The 20,482-nt window shown below is 38.5% G+C and overlaps 1 protein-coding gene across 7 annotated transcripts in view; it reads right to left on the bottom strand.

The window, feature by feature from the left end:
* SOX5 (SRY-box transcription factor 5) overlaps positions 1-20,482 on the bottom strand; it is a 1,021,040-nt gene that overhangs the window by 850,340 nt on the left and 150,218 nt on the right. The gene's annotated exons all lie outside the window — the stretch shown is intronic.

The following is a 20,482-nucleotide window of genomic DNA, read 5'->3' as shown; positions in this document are numbered from 1 at the left end:
ACTGACTCCAAGGCCAATCCTTTTTGACATTTTGAGGACTGTTTTGGAATCCTTCCTAGGTTTCTCTTTTTCAAGCTAAACAACTTCTCATGGGAACTATTAGTATCCAGATTATCTACCCCTATAATTCACCAGCTATAGGCATTAAATTGTCAATGTCCTTAAAATTATTTTACCCATAAGAGACATATGAACTGACTAGTATACTTTTCACCAGGTGATTATTTCATTTGGTTATAGGCACTATACTTCTTCTAATAATGCTGTTAAAGGTGACACTACCTCTTATCTGAGCAGATAGATCTTAACTGTTGGTTTATACTGAACATGAAATCAACCTGAATATCTTAAAAATGGACTGTCAAACTCAAATACCCCCTACCTATAATTGGCCAATTGATTTCAAAATTATATGTAGAAGTACTTTTACACTGCTAAATTTCATCTTGTTAAGTTTGGGCCAACACTGAGTCTATCACTGACTTTTTTTTTTATATTTTTTTTTTTTTTTTTTTTTTTTTTTTTGGGACAGAGAGAGACAGAGCATGAACGGGGGAGGGGCAGAGAGAGAGGGAGACACAGAATCGGAAACAGACTCCAGGCTCTGAGCCATCAGCCCAGAGCCCGACGCGGGGCTCGAACTCACGGACCGCGAGATCGTGACCTGGCTGAAGTCGGATGCTTAACCGACTGCGCCACCCAGGCGCCCCAGTATCACTGACTTTCTAAGTACCAAATGAGATAAAATGGGTTAAAGTGGCAAGTGTGTCCTTGAACAAAAATGATAAAGTGTTAGTCCTCTTGCTTACTTTCTTCTTTCATCAAAGCTCTTTTTAATGAATAGACAAGGCTTAGCATGTCATATGTGGTCAAGTCTAAAGAAACAATTAGATGGACCCTACCTAGGAGTGTCCATTCTTTCTATTACATCCATTACAAGCCAAGACTCTTGGGGTCCCATTGCTATGCTAACCTACCCTAATAGCCTAAATTGTTATTTCTTTTCTTTTTGACACTAGCCATTCTGACAGATAGAAGATGATATCTCACTATAATTTGATTTGTATTTCCCTGATGATTAGCGATATTGAGTATGTTTTCATGTGTCTGTTGGCCATTTGTATGCCTTCTTTCAAAAAGCATCTATTCAGGTTCTCTGCCCGTTTCTTAATTGGATTGTTTTTTTTTTTTGTTTGTTTGTTTGTTTTGGTGTTGAGTTATAGAAGTTCCTTAAATATTTTGAATATTAACCCTTTGTTGGATTATCGTTTGCAGGTATCTTCTCCCATTTAGCAGGTTACCTTTTTATTTTTTTGATGGTTTCCTTCACTATATAAAAGTTTTGTTGTTGTTGTTGTTGTTTTGTTTTGGTGTAGTCCCAGTGGTTTATTTTTTAATTTTTTTTTAGTGGTTTCTTTTTTTTTAATTTTATTTTTTATTTTTTAAAAATTTACGTCCAAATTAGTTAGCATATAGTGCAACAATGATTTCGGGAGTAGATTCCTTAGTGCCCCTTACCCATTTTTAGCCCATCCCTTCTCCCACAACTCCTCTAGTAACCCTCAGTTTGTTCTCCATATTTATGAATCTCTTCTGTTTTGTCCCCCACCCTGTTTTTATATTATTTTTGTTTCCCTTCCCTTATGTTCATCTGTTTTGTCTCTTAAAGTCCTCATAGGAGTGAAGTCATAGGATTTTTGTCTTTCTCTAACTGACTAATTTCACTTAGCATAATACCCTCCAGTTCCATCTACGTAGCTGCAAATGGCAAGATTTCATTCTTTTTGATTGCCGAGTCATTCTCCATAGTATGTATATATGTATGTGTGTGTGTGTGTGTGTGTGTGTGTGTGTGTGTGTGTGTATATATATATATATACACCACCTCTTCTTTATCCATTCATCCATCGATGGACATTTGGACTCTTTCCATACTTTGTCTATTGTTGACAGTGCCGCTATAAACATGGGGGTGCATGTGTCCCTTCGAAACAGCACACCTGTACCCCGTGGATAAATGCCTAGTAGTGCAATTGCTGGGTCCTTGGGTAGTTCTATTTTTAGTTTTTTGAGGAACCTCCATACTGTTTTCCAGAATGGTTGCACCAGCTTGCATTCCCACCAACAATGCAAAAGAGATCCTCTTTCTCCGCATCCTCGTCAGCATCTGTTGTTGCCTGAGTTGTTCACGTTAGCCATTCTGACAGGTGTGAGGTGGTATCTCATTGTGGTTTTGATTTGTATTTCCCTGATGATGAGTGATGTTGAGCATTTTTTCATGTGTCGGTTGGCCATCTGGATGTCTTCTTTGGAGAAGTGTCTATTCATGTCTTTTGCCCAATTCTTCATTGGATTATTTGTTTTTTCAGTATTGAGTTTGATAAGTTCTTTATAGATTTTGGATACTAACCCTTTATCTGATATGTCATTTGCAAATATCTTCTCCCGTTCTGTCGGTTGCCTTTTAGTCTTGCTGATTGTTTCCTTCACTGTGCAGAAGCTTTTTATTTTGATGAGGTCCCAGTAGTTCATTTTTGCTTTTGTTTCCCTTGCCTCCAGAGACGTGTTGAGTAAGAAGTTGCTGCGGCCAAGGTCAAAGAGGTTTTTGCCTGCTTTCTCCTCAAGGATTTTGATGGCTTCCTGTCTTACACTGAGGTCTTTCATCCACTTTGAGTTTATTTTTGTGTATGGTGTAAGAAAGTGGTCCAGGTTCATTCTTCTGCATATTGCTGTCCAGTTTTCCCAGCACCACTTGAAGAGACTGTCTTTATTCCATTGGATATTCTTTCCTGATTTGTCAAAGATTAGTTGGCCATACATTTGTGGGTCCCTTTCTGGGTTCTCTATTCTGTTCCATTGATCTGAGTGTCTGTCCTTGTGCCAGTACCATACTGTCTTGATGATTACAGCTTTGTAGTATAGCTTGAAGTCTGGGATTGTGATGCCTCCTACTGTGGTTTTCTTTTTCAAGATCGCTTTGGCTATTTGGGGTCTTTTCTGGTTCCATACAAATTTTAGGATTGTTTGTTCCAGCTCTGTGAAGAATGCTGGTATTATTTTGATAGGGATTGCATTGAATATGTAGATGGCTTTGGGTAGTATTGACATTTTAACAATATTTGTTCTTCCTATCCAGGAGCATGGAATATTTTTCCATTTTTTTGTGTGTGTGTCTTCAATTTCTTTCATAAGCTTTCTATAGTTTTCAGTGTACCAATAGTTTATTTTTGCTTTTGTCTCCTTTGCCTGAGGGGACATATCTAGAAAAATGTTGCTAAGGCCATGATGGCTAAGAGATTACTGTTTACATTTTCTTTAGTTATTTTATGGTTTTAGGTCTCACATTTAGGTCTTTGATCCATTTTGAGTTTATTCTTGTGTATGGTGTAAGAAAGTGGTCTTCCTTCATCAAAGTTCTTAATACAAATAATAAAGAGGATAAGCCAATGAATAGAATGGGTAGCATCTGACTACAGACCACTCTTTAGATTGATAATCATTATACTAATCTATATCCTTTAAATAAGGTTCTTCAGCTATTAATCCATGTTACCATACTGTCCACCAAACCAATTTCCTTCTTAATTTCTCAAAATTTTATGATATGTTATACAAGTACATTTAATAAATGATGGTATGTTAATAGAGTAACTGTATTTAAAAGAATTAAGTTACATGATTAGATCTTAGAGAACCCATACTACCTTCTTGTGAACACCATTTTGTTTTTGTGTTCAGAAATTATCTACATAAAAACACAATCTAGAAGCTTACTTAAATCCTTAAAGTATAAATAAAAATAAAATATAAATATAAAAAATAATCTTTTCTCTCATTAAGTTTTTTTTTTTATTTATTATTGTTGAGAGAGAGAGAGACAGAGAATGAGTGGGGGAGGTGCAGAGAGAGAGGGAGACACAGAATCTGAAGTGGGCTCCAGGCTCCGAGCTGCCAGTACAGAGCCCGATGTGGGGCTTGAATTCAAGAGCTGTGAGATCATGACCTAAGCCGAAGTCAAGCACTCAACAGACCGAGCCACCAGGAGTGTAATTTTCTTTCATTTTAAATTTCAGGTAACATTTACACATCTTGAGTCTTCTGACACTTCTTTTCTCCTACATTCTGTTTCAAATTTTGCCAACAATGGGTTTTTAAAAATGACTTCTATTTAGTAACCACCTCACTCCATCCTATATCCTTCCCCAATACGTAGGAGTTAATTATAGGCACTCTGACCATTCAACACTTGAAATCAAAACATCTAAAAGTCACCCTTGATTGTTCTTTTTCAACCCCCCCATCCAAACTCCCATCAGCTAGAGTTCTTCAAAATATATGAAATATATACCATTTGATTACTTCTCACCAACTCCACTACTGTCAGTAGTACCAGCCAGAATTACCTCTCAATGGACTACAATAGTCTCCCCACTGCTATCTGTTTCCACTTTTGCCCCCCTCTAGTCTACTCTCCACACAGTAGTGAGTAAGCTATTAAAAATGTGTATCTGACCAAGTCACTCACTCACTTACAACCAGCCTCCATCTCACTCAGAATTGAGTCCAAGTGACCTGACCCTCTTTCCTTCCCAATGTCATTCCCTTGATGCTCCTTCCCACCCCCACCACCTGCTTCAGCTACACAGGCTTTCTTGCTGTTCGTGAAACTTAACAAGCTCAGTGTCTCTTCTTTCTGGCTCTTTACCTTTGCCACTTCCTCTCCCTAAAGTCTCCCCATAGAAATTTCCATGGCTTGTCATAACTCAGGACTCAGGTGTCATCTCCTCAGAGAACTTTGCCTGGCCTCTTTATCTAAAATGGCACTTCCAACTCTACTCCTTACTCTACTTCATCTCCTTCTTCATTCATTTGGTTTATCACTATCTTGAAGTATTGTGTATTTATGTTTATTTCTGTCTTCACCCCTAGAATCTAAGCACGTTCAGTGCAGGGGCTTTTTTGCCTTGTTCATCCAATATATTTCTGGCCATCTATAATAACAACCTACACATAGTGAGCACCCAAAAAAGTTTTTTTTTTTTAATTTTTTTTTCAACGTTTTTTATTTATTTTTGGGACAGAGAGAGACAGCATGAACGGGGGAGGGGCAGAGAGAGAGGGAGACACAGAATCAGAAACAGGCTCCAGGCTCCGAGCCATCAGCCCAGATCCTGACGCGGGGCTCGAACTCACGGACCGCGAGATCGTGACCTGGCTGAAGTCGGACGCCCAACTGACTGCGCCACCCAGGCGCCCCAAAAGTTTTTTTAATAAATTGAATGAAAACCCCCAGGGAACAAACATAATACTATAAATTCTGATCTTGGTGGAAACAGGGAGAAATACAGAAGAGTGAGGACTGCTTTGGCAAGTCTTCCAGTCACACTGTGCTTTAGGACCCCCACATGAGAACACAGTCTTCACTCATGAACTACATCAATCAACAGACCAACAGGTCCAGTCTGAATCCGCTGATATCAGAGAACTACAGCATATGAGAGCCTTCAATCTCAAGTGTGGGGCAGGAGTATTTTTTTCCCTATCTCAACCACCACTCTCCCAATTATAATAAATGAATAAAGTAGATTGAAGTTAAGGAAAAATAAAGCAAAATTAGAAGCTGGCAAAAAGCAAACCCACTGCCTGGGGCAGCCTGGGGCTGATGGATGATGACAGCTAGCAGACAAATCCTGTTCCCCATTCTAAATTCTGTCTACTACACAAATTAGCAAGCTCATCAATATCTGCACGGCATTTACCTTCTGCAGCAACAGCTGCTGCAAAATCACGAAGCTGACTTTTTGGGTTGTGGTCCTGCCGATGGGATGCAATTACAGGCCAATCGGGGTCCAAGATACCAGAATGACAACCCAGTATTACAGGAAAAGATTTTGCAAGGGCTTGGAGGAAGACCAAGGGTCACCTGTATTGAATCTATCACTTGCCCCCAACTCCTCAATAGCTAGATGTCTGAATGAGGAGATGTAAGTTAGTAATTAACCTGTGCTACCATTTAACCATGTAAAACTTAAAAACATTACGTCACTAAGCAGAAACTTGTAAGATATATAATCTCATATCTCGATTCTGCTTTAAACCTGGTTCTTTTTTTTTAATTATGGTTCTTTTTGGGGTGCCTGGGTGGCTCTGTTGGTTAAGCATCTGACTTCTGTTCAGGTCATGATCTCAGAGACTGGAGCCTGCTTCAGATTCTGTGTCTCCCTCTCTCTGTCCCCCCGCCCCCTGTTCATACTCTGTCTCTATATCTCTCTGAAAAATAAAAGTTAAATTTTTTTTTTTTAATTATGGTTCTTTTCATGAAAACTTGTACTCAGTGTAGAAACTATATTTAAAATCGCAAAACCCTTGGGGCACCTGGGTGGCTCAGTCGGTTGAGCCTCTGACTTCAGCCCAGGTCATGATCTCTTCGTTCATGAGTTCCAGCCACACGACGGCCTCTGTGCTAACAGCTCGGAGGCCTGAAGCCTGCTTTGGATTCTGTGTCTCCCTCTCTCTCCACCCCTCCCCACTCATGCGCTCTCTCTCTCTCTCTCTCTCTCTCTCTCTGAGATAAACATTAAAAAAATTTTTTTTAAATCTCAAAACTCTTCCATCCTTTAAAAAATTATGACACAATACAATCTTATATTTTAGCATGAGAGAAGAAATTTTGCCCCTCATGTTCAGAGAAGGGAGAAGAGATAAGACCAAATACAAGAAATACAATATATCTTTCCCTAAAAGTTTAAAATGAAATAGCAAAGAGGAAAGAGACTTTATGATTGATTTTACAAGGAATGGTTTATATGCACCTTTATGATGATAAGAATGGCAAAATATTCTTAAAACATCCTGCACTGGGAAAACAAAACTATGAGTGGCTTAGTTAATGATACACAGTAACAGTTTTGCCGAACTGAGACCCTGACCAGCACTGATTAGGGGAAAGGTGATTAAAAGAAAATAGAAGAGAGACTAGAGGGCCTGGGTCTATTTCAGGCATTTTCTCATTAAAGCCCTGAGATTTTTCAAAGTGGGTATCACTTATAACAAGAGAAACTTGTCTCTCTGTCTGTCTATGGCTAGTCATGCCCCTTCGGACGAAGAGGCCACACAGCAGTAGAGACATCCCAAGAGAAGGCAAGCTATCCTCACCTGAGAAAGAAAAAGAAAATGTCATCAAGAACCTTATTGCAGCTGAGAGAAGCCAAGACACAGGATCCACTTACTCCTTGCCTTCAGCAAACTCTACTGATTTCAATAATCAGTGTGCAGGCTGCCTCCCAAGCTTAATGTGTGCAGGGACCCCGCTCCCTCCGGCATTGCTATTCCCAGCTGATATTTGTTGACAGTTGAAGATCTGGCTACTACTGGACACAGATGTCAAGATCCTTGTCGTTTGAAGAGATCTCACAGGGCAGGGGTAGTCACTCCTGCCTCTCCTCTGCTCTCAAGCATCTGGTACCTCTCTTAGTAAGGCATTTACCAACTCATACAATTGATATGTATACAAGTGCTAGGATCCCCATCAGGTTGTGAGAAAACGTATATTTCCTTTGGAGTCACCTCTAGAATACCACCTAAAAGAGTTACTCAATGCTCAATAAGTAGTGAGCTAAAGGGTGTTCTTCTACTCACATTGCCCTTAGTTAAAAATGAAGATGAAAACATAGGAGAAGGGCAACAATAAAACAGTATTTTTATTTTTTCACAATGGTGGTATTCTTGTTGGCTCTCTACAGAAATCTAAACTTTTTTTTTTTTTTAAGTATGATACATGTTTTCTCTAGATGGTGAGCCTCAGGAGACCAGAGACAATTTGTTCTCCCTAATATAATGCTTAATAATCTTGTAGATTCTCAATAAATGCCTGTTGATTAATGAGCATTCTACTAAAGCCAGCTAGATATTGATGATTCTCCCATTTTTCTTCCCGTCACTCATTATACCTTTCCTAAAAAGGAAACTTGTTTTAAATGATCAGTCCCTTTCTTCTTCAGTGAAGAAGACCTTTATCGAAAATATACCACCACAGGGGTGGGGTCTGTCGGGGCATTCACTCAGGCATAGAGCCTGGAGGATGAGAACAGATAACACAGAACTGTATTTAAAAGAGAAAAAAAAAAAAAAATCCTGCCATTGCCTCCGGTCTTTGGAGCCCAGAAGCCAGGAATCAGTGCCTGGGGTCAGCCTCCACAAGGCTCAATTAAAGAAGATTTTAAGAGAAGAGCCATTTTAGAAATGAGAGTATTACTGTTGACTTGAAGGAAGTAGCAATAACAGAGAAAAGAGAAAAAAAAAAGGCTCTTTCTCTTTCCATATTGCTCTCTGATTCACTGTGTGACTTCAGACGTATCTGTAAGTTCTCTGTGCCCTACTTTCCTTACCTATGAAGCTAGGGGAAAAACCATGAAGTTCCATTAACTGTCAATAATTTGAATAGGATTAAGTTATATATTTTTACATTTTGTAATGTATTTTGACATTTTGTGACCCTTCTAAAATTCCCAGAAGATGGCTGCATGGTAAAAGTGATTAATACTATAGCATCCTTTTTGTGGAAATAAACCATCAATAATGCATTTTCAGGATTGCTATCTTCCTCATTATCTATTCTAGGGTGCTAGAAATAAGTAACTTGTGTTATTTTGTGGACTCTGACAGGCTGGTGCCTTGTCACACTCTTGCTTCTAATCTTCCAGAACTCTCGAGCTGAAAACCACTTTCAAACAGGGATTTCCTGGGTACTGCTAACACTGACATCAAAGCCTTCAGTTCAAGGGTCACATCTTCTCTCCCACTCCCCTGATGTCTCTGTCTGGCCTGAACTCACTGAACGAAATGCCCTCTTTATCTCGAAGAAGTGCAGGCTGCTATGAGAAGGAGTCTGGGGAGGGAGGTTATTGGTTGCAATTGTTTGAAAGATTCTAATAATTGCAGCTAGGGATCCATCCTCTCATGTCACATAAGTTGGAAAATGGGTCAGACATAATGCATTTGGTTAAGTGTCTAAACTGAAAAGGTGCTATTTTATTTTAAATGGCATAGTCTTTACAAAGGCTAAGGTTACTGGTGCAATGCTCTCTCATTTTAAAACGTATCAGGGACATGCCCTCTGAGGGTCATGCTTTCATTTGCTGATGTTAATTCTCAGCTGCCTGCTTCTCGTCCTTCATTGTACCCTGTGTCTTAGCTGGGCACGCTCCTGATTCCCTGCTATATCCAGACGGTCCATGTAAATAGTGTTTATGTTAAGGAAGTCATGTTCAGTGTGACTGGAGCACACAGAAACTGATGTTGTTGTCACTTTAGATTAAGCTCTTATTTTAGTAAAGGAGGCAATTGGAGCAGGCAGCTGAGTGGCCGAATGAAATATTCAGCTCATTTCATTTAGAGCTGCCCGGTTTCCATTGTTCATGCTGGCAAGGCTGGTTAACTCTGTTGGTGCCGGCAAGGCAACAGCCCCCACTTGCTCATGCACCCACACTCAGGCTTCCTCCAGCTAACATATTTTAGTCAGCCATCAACACACATAGAAGTAACCAGGTGAGGGGCGCCTGGGTGGCTCAGTCGGTTAAGCGTCCAACTTCAGCTCAGGTCATGATCTCACAGTTTGTCGATTCGAGCCCTGCATCGGGCTCTGTGCTGACAGCTAGGAGCCTGGAGCCTGCTTTGGAGTCTGTGTCCCCCTCTCTCTGTCTGTCCCTGTCCCACTCATGATCTGCCTCTCAAAAATAAATAAACATTAAAAAAAATGTTAAAAAAATTAACACATAACCAGGTGAACTATGCAGGCACAGTCACCCCTGGGTGCATCTTTGTGACCTCTTATCCATTTATACGCCCCAAGTGGCTGGTTTAAAAAGGAGTGTCTATATAAGCATAGACTATGTCTGAATCTCCAGGTACAACTGGAAGATAAGATGCTTAAAACAGTGTTTTTGTGTTAAAGTGAAAAATGTGTTTACCAAAGGAAGATGATGGGCTTAATTCCTTGAAACGTTGTAAGTACTGCCTGTAACAAGGAGTTGTTTAAAACACAAGTAGATACTACCATTCCAAAAATGCACTGGTTACATAAATTTTTGCTGGGAACTTATTATTTGGAAAAACTTTTACAGACAGCACCTTAGTAGCACTTTGCTACTTTCCTGGGAGTGTCACTGACTATGTCCCCGCCACTTTTGGGAATTTGAGGAACCTGTTCTGAGACTCTCCTACCATTCTGTTATAACCCAACTTGGTCAGAGTCTTCTGACTACTGAAGCTTTTTCTCTCTCTCCCCCTTTTTCTTTCTCTGTTTCTCTCCCTCCTTCTTTCTCCTTCCTTTAAAAAAGAAAAAAAAAGGGGCAGCTGGGTGGCTCGGTTGGTTAAGGGTCCGACTTCGGCTCAGGTCATGATCTCGCAATCTGTGAGTTCGAGCCCCGTGTCGGGCTCTGTGCTGAAAGCTCAGAGCCTGGAGCCTGTTTCGGATTCTGTGTCTCCCTCTCTCTCTGCCCCTCCCCTGTTCGTGCTCTGTTTCTCCCTGTCTCAAAAATAAATAAACATTAAAAAAAAAATTAAAAAAGAAAAAAAAAAAGTTGAGCCAGAAAAGGTGACTGAAGGAAATGATTAAATATTGTTTCCATATATCAAAATTCTTGGTTAAATGAAGAACTTTTAATAGTTTTCACCCATAAGAAAATGTCTGGTAGAATGAATCATTTCATCAGCTCAAGATCTTGAGAAAGTAGAAATTCTTAGCTACCGTTTACTGATATTACTTAATGTCTATATAAGGTGCCAGTCATCACTGAACAATAATAACAAATTGTTACTATGGAGATGCATTCAACTCTAAATACAAAAATAAATGACAAGTATATACTAGGCTCTATGCCTTCATGGTATCTAAATATTTAATAAGTATTTATTATGTAGATCCAGGTTTTGTGGGGCCACAAAGCTTATGCAATTTTAGAAAGAGAATACAAATTAAAATGATTAGTTTAATATGAAAGTAAACACCCACGGGCGCCTGGGTGGCTCAGTTGGTTAAACATCCGACTTCAGCTCAGGTCATGATCTCATGGTTCATGAGTTCGAGCCCCGCAACGGGCTCTGTGCTGACAGCTCAGAGCCTGGAGCCTGCTTCGCAATCTGTGACTCCCCTTCTCTCTCTGTCCCCTCCCCAGCTCAGGCTCTGTCTCTCAAAAAATAAATAAATGTTAAAAAAAATTTTTTAGGGGCGCCTGGGTGGCTCAGTCGGTTAAGCGGCTGACTTCGGCTCAGGTCATGATCTCGCGGTCCGTCGAGTTCGAGCCCCGCGTAGGGCTCTGTGCTGACGGCTCAGAGCCTGGAGCCTGTTTCAGATTCTGTGTCTCCCTCTCTCTGACCCTCCCCCGTTCATGCTCTGTCTCTCTCTCTCTCTCAAAAATAAATAAACGTTAAAAAAAATTTTTTTAAGTAAAAAAAAAAAAATTTTTTTTTAAAAGAAAGTAAACATCCACAATGCAAAAATCCCAACAAACTACTATTTTAAAATGCTGAGAAATATGAAAAAAAATCACAAAATCTAGAATAAAACAGAATATTCATATCAATTAAGTCCCTGACTACAGTTCTCTGATGCTTTTTCCCCCTATAGTTGTTGGCTGTTTATTCCACCTCTTTGTAAATATCATTTTCCATACAGAAAATATAAAGGTAATCCATGCTTGTATCTAGTATGTTGAATCAAAATTTGTTTTCAACTATACATGAGTGGAATTCAGAAAACATGCAATTGCACATACACAGTGGTACTTGCTGCCTGTATCACTGCTATAAGTTTGTGCCCTAAAAATACAGATATTCGAGAAATTCTATTTTTGTAATAGCCATCAAAAATGAAAAAAATATACAATGTGTTAAGAACAGTATAAACTGCATCAGTCATTAAATTCCTAACAGGAAGAACTTCTATTGTGACTGGGCATTGATACAAACCATATCCTCTGTTTATAATATGATACATCTAATAACAAGAAGGGTTTTTCCACAGAGTAGCTTCTGGCTCTGTATGTTCCAAACCTACTCTCACCCTTCCATCCGCACGCATAGGACAATGTGGCCTCTGGCTCCTGGGCTCCATTGTGGCCTCTGTATGTCAAATATTCTAGTCAAATGTTCCAAGGTGGAACATCATCAAATAGCTTCATGATACATGGAAGTGTTTGCAAACAACACAACTGTATTACACTTAATTTAAAATAACTGTATCCCCACTTTGATTCCTCCTTCAATAGACCCTCCTCCAGACCAAAACAAAGCCATGGCCTCTCCAATTTCACCACAAAACAGAAAAGGAATGGAGGGAGGTTAAAGTTGGAAGCACTGGTCACAAATGATTGTGGTTAAAATACATTGCTTTGCAAATTTTACAAAATGTAGGTTCATGTGTACACACTGCCTCCAACTTCTCCTCAAACCTACAGCAGAACTCCAGAATGAAGGGCTCTGGAGCTTTGTTTTGTCTCTGATGAAATAATTTACTCCTTTCCTGGATGAAAAAAAATGTTGTTGTTTTTTTAAATAACATCAGGTATTTGTCAATAATTGTGATTATAAATATCGATTAAAAGAATTTTATTTTAGGGGCGCCTGGGTGGCGCAGTCGGTTAAGCGTCCGACTTCAGCCAGGTCACGATCTCGCGGTCCGTGAGTTCGAGCCCCGCATCAGGCTCTGGGCTGATGGCTCAGAGCCTGGAGCCTGTTTCCGATTCTGTGTCTCCCTCTCTCTCTGCTCCTCCCCCGTTCATGCTCTGTCTCTCTCTGTCCCAAAAATAAATAAACGTTGAAAAAAAAATTTTTTTTTAATAAAAAAAAATTAAAAAAAAAAGAATTTTATTTTAAGACACAGTAAATCCAACTGGTATTTAACAATACTTGGAGAATTCAGTGAAAAATTTTTAAAAATGGTATCTACAGAAAATTTTGTTCTTGGAATTATAAAACTATTAGGTACCAATTTTATGAAAAAAAAAATCACAAAGACCTTCTGCATCTAAAGCAGAAACAAAATGTGGAATAAATTTTTTAAGATGGCCACATATTTCAGCGGCTAAAAAACAAGATAATAGTTGAGAAGAGCATGCTCAGTTAGCCACCGGTGGGAAGACTGTGGAAAGATGAATTTGGAACCTTGCTTTCCTAAGAGCCTATGAAAATAAATAAGTGAAGGAAATAATTCCAAAATTTAATTTGATGGTTTGTCTCCTGTGCTCTCAGAAACACAAATTGCAGTCTTATAACACATTATCAGTAAAAAATACAGACCCCTTTATTCATTGTGTAAATAGGTATAGCATAGTTCTCCATTAAACAAAATATTAAATCAAAATATTTGATTTTCTGAACTATTAATGTAAGAAAAAATTTCTGTATTTTGAAGAAATCAAGTTTCATTCATTTGAAGTATCTTTAAAGATCATTAGAAAGATACCCATTCTTTGTGCCCATATTGACTAAAAAAGATAAAATAAACTTTCAATCCAATTGTCAGCTCCTAAGAAATCTAGTCTATAATTCAGCATATTCGTGAAAATAGCTGAACTTCCCTAAGTTTGAAAAGAATTCCAAAACCATTCATTGAGAGTTTAAAGGAAAAATTGGTCTTAGACTTGGGAATCAAATTCCAGTTGAGACTCGAGATAAATGGCCCATCTCTGAAGTGGGTTAAATGACCTGCTTATTTTCATATCTTTCCATTTCATTTCTTTTCTTCCTTCCTCCTTCTTTTCTTTCTTAAAACCAGAGGAACTGGGTAGCCTTGCCACAAAAACCATTAGCAAATGAAATGTAAATTATAAAAAGTATTTCAAGATATCAAGTTTGTGAAAGAGGGTCGGAAAAGAATGAAACATTTTGGAAAGTTGCTGAGGAACAGCAAAGTTAAAACCAAAGCAGAAACCCCCAAAAGTTAGCAAAAACAGACAATAATGAACAAGACCAATTATAGCCAAATCAAAGTCAACAAGGAGCATTCAAACTCATTCCAGTACCTATACCACCAGATCAAATTTGGACCTGTCAAATCTAGTTTCCTGTTTCACTTCTCTGGTAACCTAAATAGACCAAATGCTTCATTGTCATAGTGTTGCTACCCCATATATATCCCCGTTTCTATTGGTAATGCAGAATAAATCCATCCACACCCTATACATATATAACAAACACACATGCATGCACACATTTTGAGGAGTGTTTTCCAAGGTGTAGATCTGCCAAAAAGTTCAAATAAAGTATGTAACAGAACTGAAACTTATTACCAAACATTTTAACAAAGCCTAATGGAAAAATGACCTATAAATGTCACTGCCTAAAACAGAGGTCGGCACAGTATGGTCTATAGTCCAAATCTAGCTCACCACCTGTGAAATGAGATTATTTAATGAATGAACATTTATAACCAATTAAATGATTGAGAACATTAACTTTGAGCTACAATTATGAAATGTCTCCCCCTCAAAATAATTCAACATTTTCTCATTATTAGACTTCTATTATAAAAAAATCCTTAATTATTATTATATATTTAACTATGTCAATAAATTTTGTGGAATTTTTTTTCCTCTCTTAAAGTACTTACATAATATCCTCAAATTTGCCCTCTCATCGACAATACCTAAAATATTTACTATCTAGTACTTACCAGAAAAAATTTGCCAATACCCGGTTTAAAACAATCTGATCTATAAAACTGTTCTACCCCACTTATTTCTAACTTTTATAATATATGTATGTGTGTATATATGTATGCATTTAGAGTGTATAACGTAACGACTCACATAAAAGATTTATAACTACCTCCTAATGCTTCCTAAATCACTACCAGGAAAAGGCTACAATAACTACCCCCTGAAAATAGATTCCTATGCAGAGCTAACAATAATGGATGGCATTTATCTCACCTCAGAATAAAATTGAAAGTAGGTACTAATTTTGCCAAATAATTTAGTTTGAAAAAATTAAAATTATAATACCCAGTGCTAGTGGGGGCGTAAACAAGAAAACCCATTTCCACATTAACTGAAGCAGTGTTAAATGGCACAATCTATCTGAAAAGCAATTTGGTAATAGATAACAAAATCCATTGAAAATACTTTGACACAGGTAAATACCCTTTTTGTAAATCCAAAAATATGAAACATACACACACATAAAGATTTTCAATACCCAGTTACTTATGATTGTAACCTGCCCCTACCATTCACCAAGTATTAGAAGAAAACTTGGCACTATCTTTCCTTCATACCAACAGTTGATAGTTCCTCCCCCTTAGTCTTCCACATCCTTTGCTTCTTCATCTCTGCCTTGGTTTAAGAACCTGCCACTCATTTCTCATCTTGGGGCTGGATCTACCAAGTGAGGCCTAAGCTTATACAATTTGAAAATGACAGGAAAGACGGTAAAAATTGTGAATACAAAATCTGCATCACCGATGCCATCCAACAGTAAGAGAATTTTAAGAGAAGCATAACACAGGATAGTAATATAGAAAGAAAATACGACTAAATGAAGTTAAAAACACACTTGTTACAAATTTCACAAAAACATATGACCATGAGAACATATTTTAGAGTTCCTACCCATGCTAGAGTCCCATGCAAGCCAAGAGTTTTTAATTTAAGCTTTATTTCAGCTTCTTGCTATATCTGGCTCCTTACCAAACTCTCAGTTCCTAAGGTTAGTAATTTCTAAGCCATCTATCCAATCTCATTGCCGAAGATTAATTTTTCTAAAATGAAATTCTAAACACATTCCTTCACTACCTGAAAAACTTTCTTGCCAACAGTATACCTGGCACAAATCCCTCCATGAGATCACCTCCACCTACTTCTCCAACCTCATTCTCTGTTGTTCCAGACATGCTGCATTATTTACAGTTCCTCGTAATGTTATTTCAATCCTCCCATACCTTAGCAGATGCTCTTTCCTCTAACAAAAATATATTTTCTTCTCTTTTCCAGATAACAGATTTCTACTCCTGGTTTTCTATCCCAGCTTACCTGTTAAAGGTTTCCCAGACCTGAGGACAGAGTTGATAGCAAGCTTGCTGGCTAACTCTCCTCTAGTACTGCACTTACCACCCGTGATCAGGGCTCATTCACTGTGTGTTTCCCGATACATTAAAAGCTCGTTCAGGGCTGAGACCTTGTCCTAGCCATCGTTCCCCAGGTGCCTGCATTAAGTACTCAGTAATCCTCAATTGAACAAATGAATGAAAAAAGAGGAGAAGCAAGTATGCCAAAAGGTTATTTTTTTGCTTCTGCTTATTGATATTTTAGCAGTTTTTTTACCCTTGTTTTAAAATACTTTTGTTATGTGGCTCTATTTGTTTTATACTAGGAAATCTAATTTATAATAAAATATTTCTTTGAGACTCTATGTTTCATTATATCTGCTATCTAATTCTCTTAAAACTCTGCACACCTGTGCCAGGCTTATTTCTATAGCCAACAGTCTACTTTACTTGAAATCATATTTATATCCCTGTACACAATTAGCTAAATAAATATCATTAGTGCAGCTTCATTAAAGTGTATTTTCTTAAATATTTCTCAGTGCACATATTTCTCAGTAAGTGAGCATCTATTAGAGTTTTGGCAAGAAAAATCTTATAATGGACTTATTTCTGTAGGTATATATTTCAAGCGCTGACTGGAAGGAATAATAATTTTTTTGCCATCTGGAATAAAACAGTGACGAATACTACAAGAGTCAAATTATGTTCAGATGCATGAAGCCACATTTCCGAATCACCATTATAATTCCTATCTCCCACCTAGGATGCACTAAAGAATTGTTTTTAAAAGGAAAATATCCAAAATAATCTGATAATTCCCCTAAATATAATCCTCATTGAAGCTGAATATATTTTATCCTTTTTTAGTAAAGCTATCATTATCATTATCCAGTAACTGCCTGCAGAGACTTTATAGCAAACATTTTACCCTTTTTCTTGTGTATGATTTAAATATGTTGTTTTATTACATATTGTTTAAATATCCTCTCCGTGAAGCAGCCCACATACACACAGCATATTTAGATATGAATACAGGTTAAAAGCACCAAACTGCAAACCACAGGCCATAGGAATAATATCCCCAAATAAGATCTGATACCCTTTTAGTAGCTTCAGAGCCATTTGAATCCCCTATCACCTAAACACTTAGTTCAGGTATAAGTTCATTTTCCAGCTTATGGTGCAATGGCTTCATATTGGACCTCTCTGCAAACATGTTCCTGTTTCTTCTTTGTTTAAGGCATGTTATTCTGAGTTCATGTGATGATACACCTTATAGATAAATATAAGCTTTTATTCCTGGATAGATCCATGCCTCAACCAGGCTGGTTTGTTGTTTAAAGAAAAGACTGTATTCTCATTACACAAGCCTGCATGCAAGATCCATCGAGATCAAGTGTAGTACAGCAGGAAGAACACCAGCTTTAGAGTTACACAGCTATGGAATCCCTGCAAAAGCATTTCAAGGTCTGTGTGACACAGAGGTCATTGGGCCTCTTTGAACCCTGGTGCTATGGGTTCAGTTGTGCCCCACACACACAAATTTATACGTTGAAGTCCTAACTCCCAGTGCATCAGAAGGTGACATTTGAAAATAAGGTCATTGCTAAAATTAGCTAAGTTAAGATGGGGTCATAAGTGTGGGCCCTAACCCAATATGGCTGGTGTCCTTATTAAAAAGAAAAAAAAAAAAAAAAGCAAATTTGGACAGACAAAGACACTTCTAGAGGAAAGATGATGTGAAGAGACAGGGAGAAGATGCCATCTATAAGCCAAGGAGAGGGAATAGATCCTTCCCTCACAGCCCTCATAAAGAACCAACACTGCCAAGACCTTGATTTTGGACTTTGAGCCTCCAGAATTGCGACACAATAACAACAACAGAAAATCGTGGTTTAAGCCACCCCTCTGTGGCACTTTGTTATGGCAGCTCCAGCCGACTAATATACCTGGTTTCCTCAAATGTCAAATCCTTAATGTAAAGGATGTAGTGCCATTATAAAGATTAAAAACCACATTAGATGTATTCAAAAGAGGGTAGGATATATGTTTTTTATCATTTGAGATATAATATTTGAAGTATTTTATTTCATATCCTTGAATCTTGTTTCTCTCCCCATTCAGGCAGTCAAGTTGCCATACTCTGCACTCATAGAATTGGAAAATTATTGTCAGAGCAGGGGAGCATGGGGTAGGAGAGAGTGTCCATTATTCGTTTTTGAGTTTCAAAAGCCTAAGATACCCTGGGAAATTGGAATGATTCCCATGCATAGAAAAGAGACCTAGAAGAGACTCTCCTATGTATTAATAAAGCTTAGAGCAGATTTAGATCCCTTTTGGTAAAAAAAATAATAATAAGGTGGTCAATATATACATAGACATTAGTGGATCCAGGTCAATTTAGGGGTGGGTAATTGCACCTTTACCCTCCTCCCACTACTTCAACTCATCCTACTGAGGTCAGAATGACAGGCCTTTGGTTCAGGAGATTCAATTGAGTTACCTCCATTAAATAGATATAAAATTCCAAAGTAAAAGGCCAGATCAAAAATCAAGATTTTAAAAGAAAATCATGAGACTGGTTGGATGGCTCTAAAGCCAACAAGATAATGTAAAGGATCAAAAGAACAGAGACTAGGAGAAGCTTTATGAAGAGCTTCTTGGATGGAGCTGCTACTCTATGGTAAGTCCCACCTCCCCCCAAGTAAGAGGGATGGAAGGTGCTTCTTTTTGTCTCTCAATCATTTAGAGAGGCTTCAAAGGAACAAGTTAGACAGCCTGAATGCATACCCTGGAGTTTGGGAAACCCAATGGACTGCTGACTGATTCTCCCCTTGAAAATCCAGAGGACAAGAGAGTCAGGCTAGGAGAAGCTCTGGAATTTGAGAAGCACCTGCACCCCTCCTATCCACAGAGGTTCATAAGATCAATGCTTTCATCAAGGAGGTGTGGGCCACATATGAGAGAACCAGCCTGCAGCCCAAGATGACCATCTGGAAGTATCACTGATATACCAAATGAGAGTTCATGTAAAACAGACTGTCTGAAAACCAGAGGCTCCCCTGGAAATAGCTAGAGAAGCCCTGCCCAAGTCAAGGGAGTTGAAGCCAGATGGGTCCAGCAGGGGAGCCACCAAAGTGCCCCAAAAGTGGCCAAGTGGGTGTCAGTTTTAAACATCACCAGGACCAGAAAGCATGGAGCCAGCTTAACATAGCACCATTTCAAATACAAAAGATTCCTAAGCTATTTATTTCCTCTTCTTTCCCATACTCCAACCAGGGGTTTAGCAGTAGCTAGCCAGTGGGAGAGGAAGTGACAGATAAAAAGAGAGAAAGAAAAAAAAAAAAACAACACAATTCTCCCCATACAACTTTTGGCCCAACCCATAAATGGCTCCAGATAAGAGAGAGGAGATGATTGATATTAAACTAACTTTCAAGCTATGGTTATGGTCTGAGATTAAACCTTCTAATTTCAAAATGAAGACTATGTTTGGAATCTAAAGTGCCAAAAAGAATTTCTTCTTCTTTTTTTAATCTAAGAGTAGTCCTGTTAGGGATGGAGCCTGCCTGAGACTGATTTTTTTTTTTTCTTAAAGGCAAGGGAATACCCACCACCCTTTCCCAATTCATTTTAAAGAAACAAGTAAAAGAAGTAAATTATTTTTGATTGATTTCCTAAGTTGTACTTGTTCAAAATACTGTTGCAGAGAGAAATCCTAAAGATGTTGGTGGGAGATAACGGTTTGGGGGGAAGGATCTTCTTTCTTGGATACAGTCTGGACCTTAGAAATGGCCAAGTGATATGTCCCGGCAGATGGGCCCAACTGGCCTTGCAAAGGACTTCGTGCAATAGTATGAAATAAGAACAAGACTGCAAGTATCCTGTGCTGAATTCAGAGTGGCATGCCAGGAGCAGAGTTTCGTTCCACCCAGAAAGGGTCTTATGGTTCAGTAGGATATGCCCAGGAGGTACCTGAAAGAAGCTTATAGAAAGAGAGCAGAAGATCCTCAAAGGAAGATCAAGGTATGCCTCAGCAGTTGGCTACAAGTACTGATGAGGGATAGGAGGAAATCTGTGGCTAATGAAGAGATGGCAGCCCAGGAACAGGTATGACACCCCTCAAAAGATACCCCTTGGTATCTCATAGCCTTACCTAGAACTCAGATGCAACCTCAGATTGCTTCCACATGGTTAAATGGAAGATCAAAACATATGTAGGGGGCACCTGGGTGGCTCAGTGGGCTAAGCATCCAATTCTTTTTTTTTTTCAATATATGAAATTTATTGTCAAATTGGTTTCCATACAACACCCAGTGCTCATCCCAAAAGGTGCCTTCCTCAATACCCACCCCCCATCAACCCTCAGTTTGTTCTCAGTTTTTAACAGTCTCTTAAGGCATCCGATTCTTTTTTTTTTTTTTTAATTTTTTTTTT

This window comes from Herpailurus yagouaroundi, unplaced genomic scaffold (assembly GCF_014898765.1).
Source record: "Herpailurus yagouaroundi ecotype Mexico unplaced genomic scaffold, PumYag 166, whole genome shotgun sequence".
In the NCBI taxonomy this organism is placed as follows: Eukaryota; Metazoa; Chordata; class Mammalia; order Carnivora; family Felidae; genus Herpailurus; species Herpailurus yagouaroundi.
This window is presented reverse-complemented; position numbering and strand designations above follow the sequence as displayed.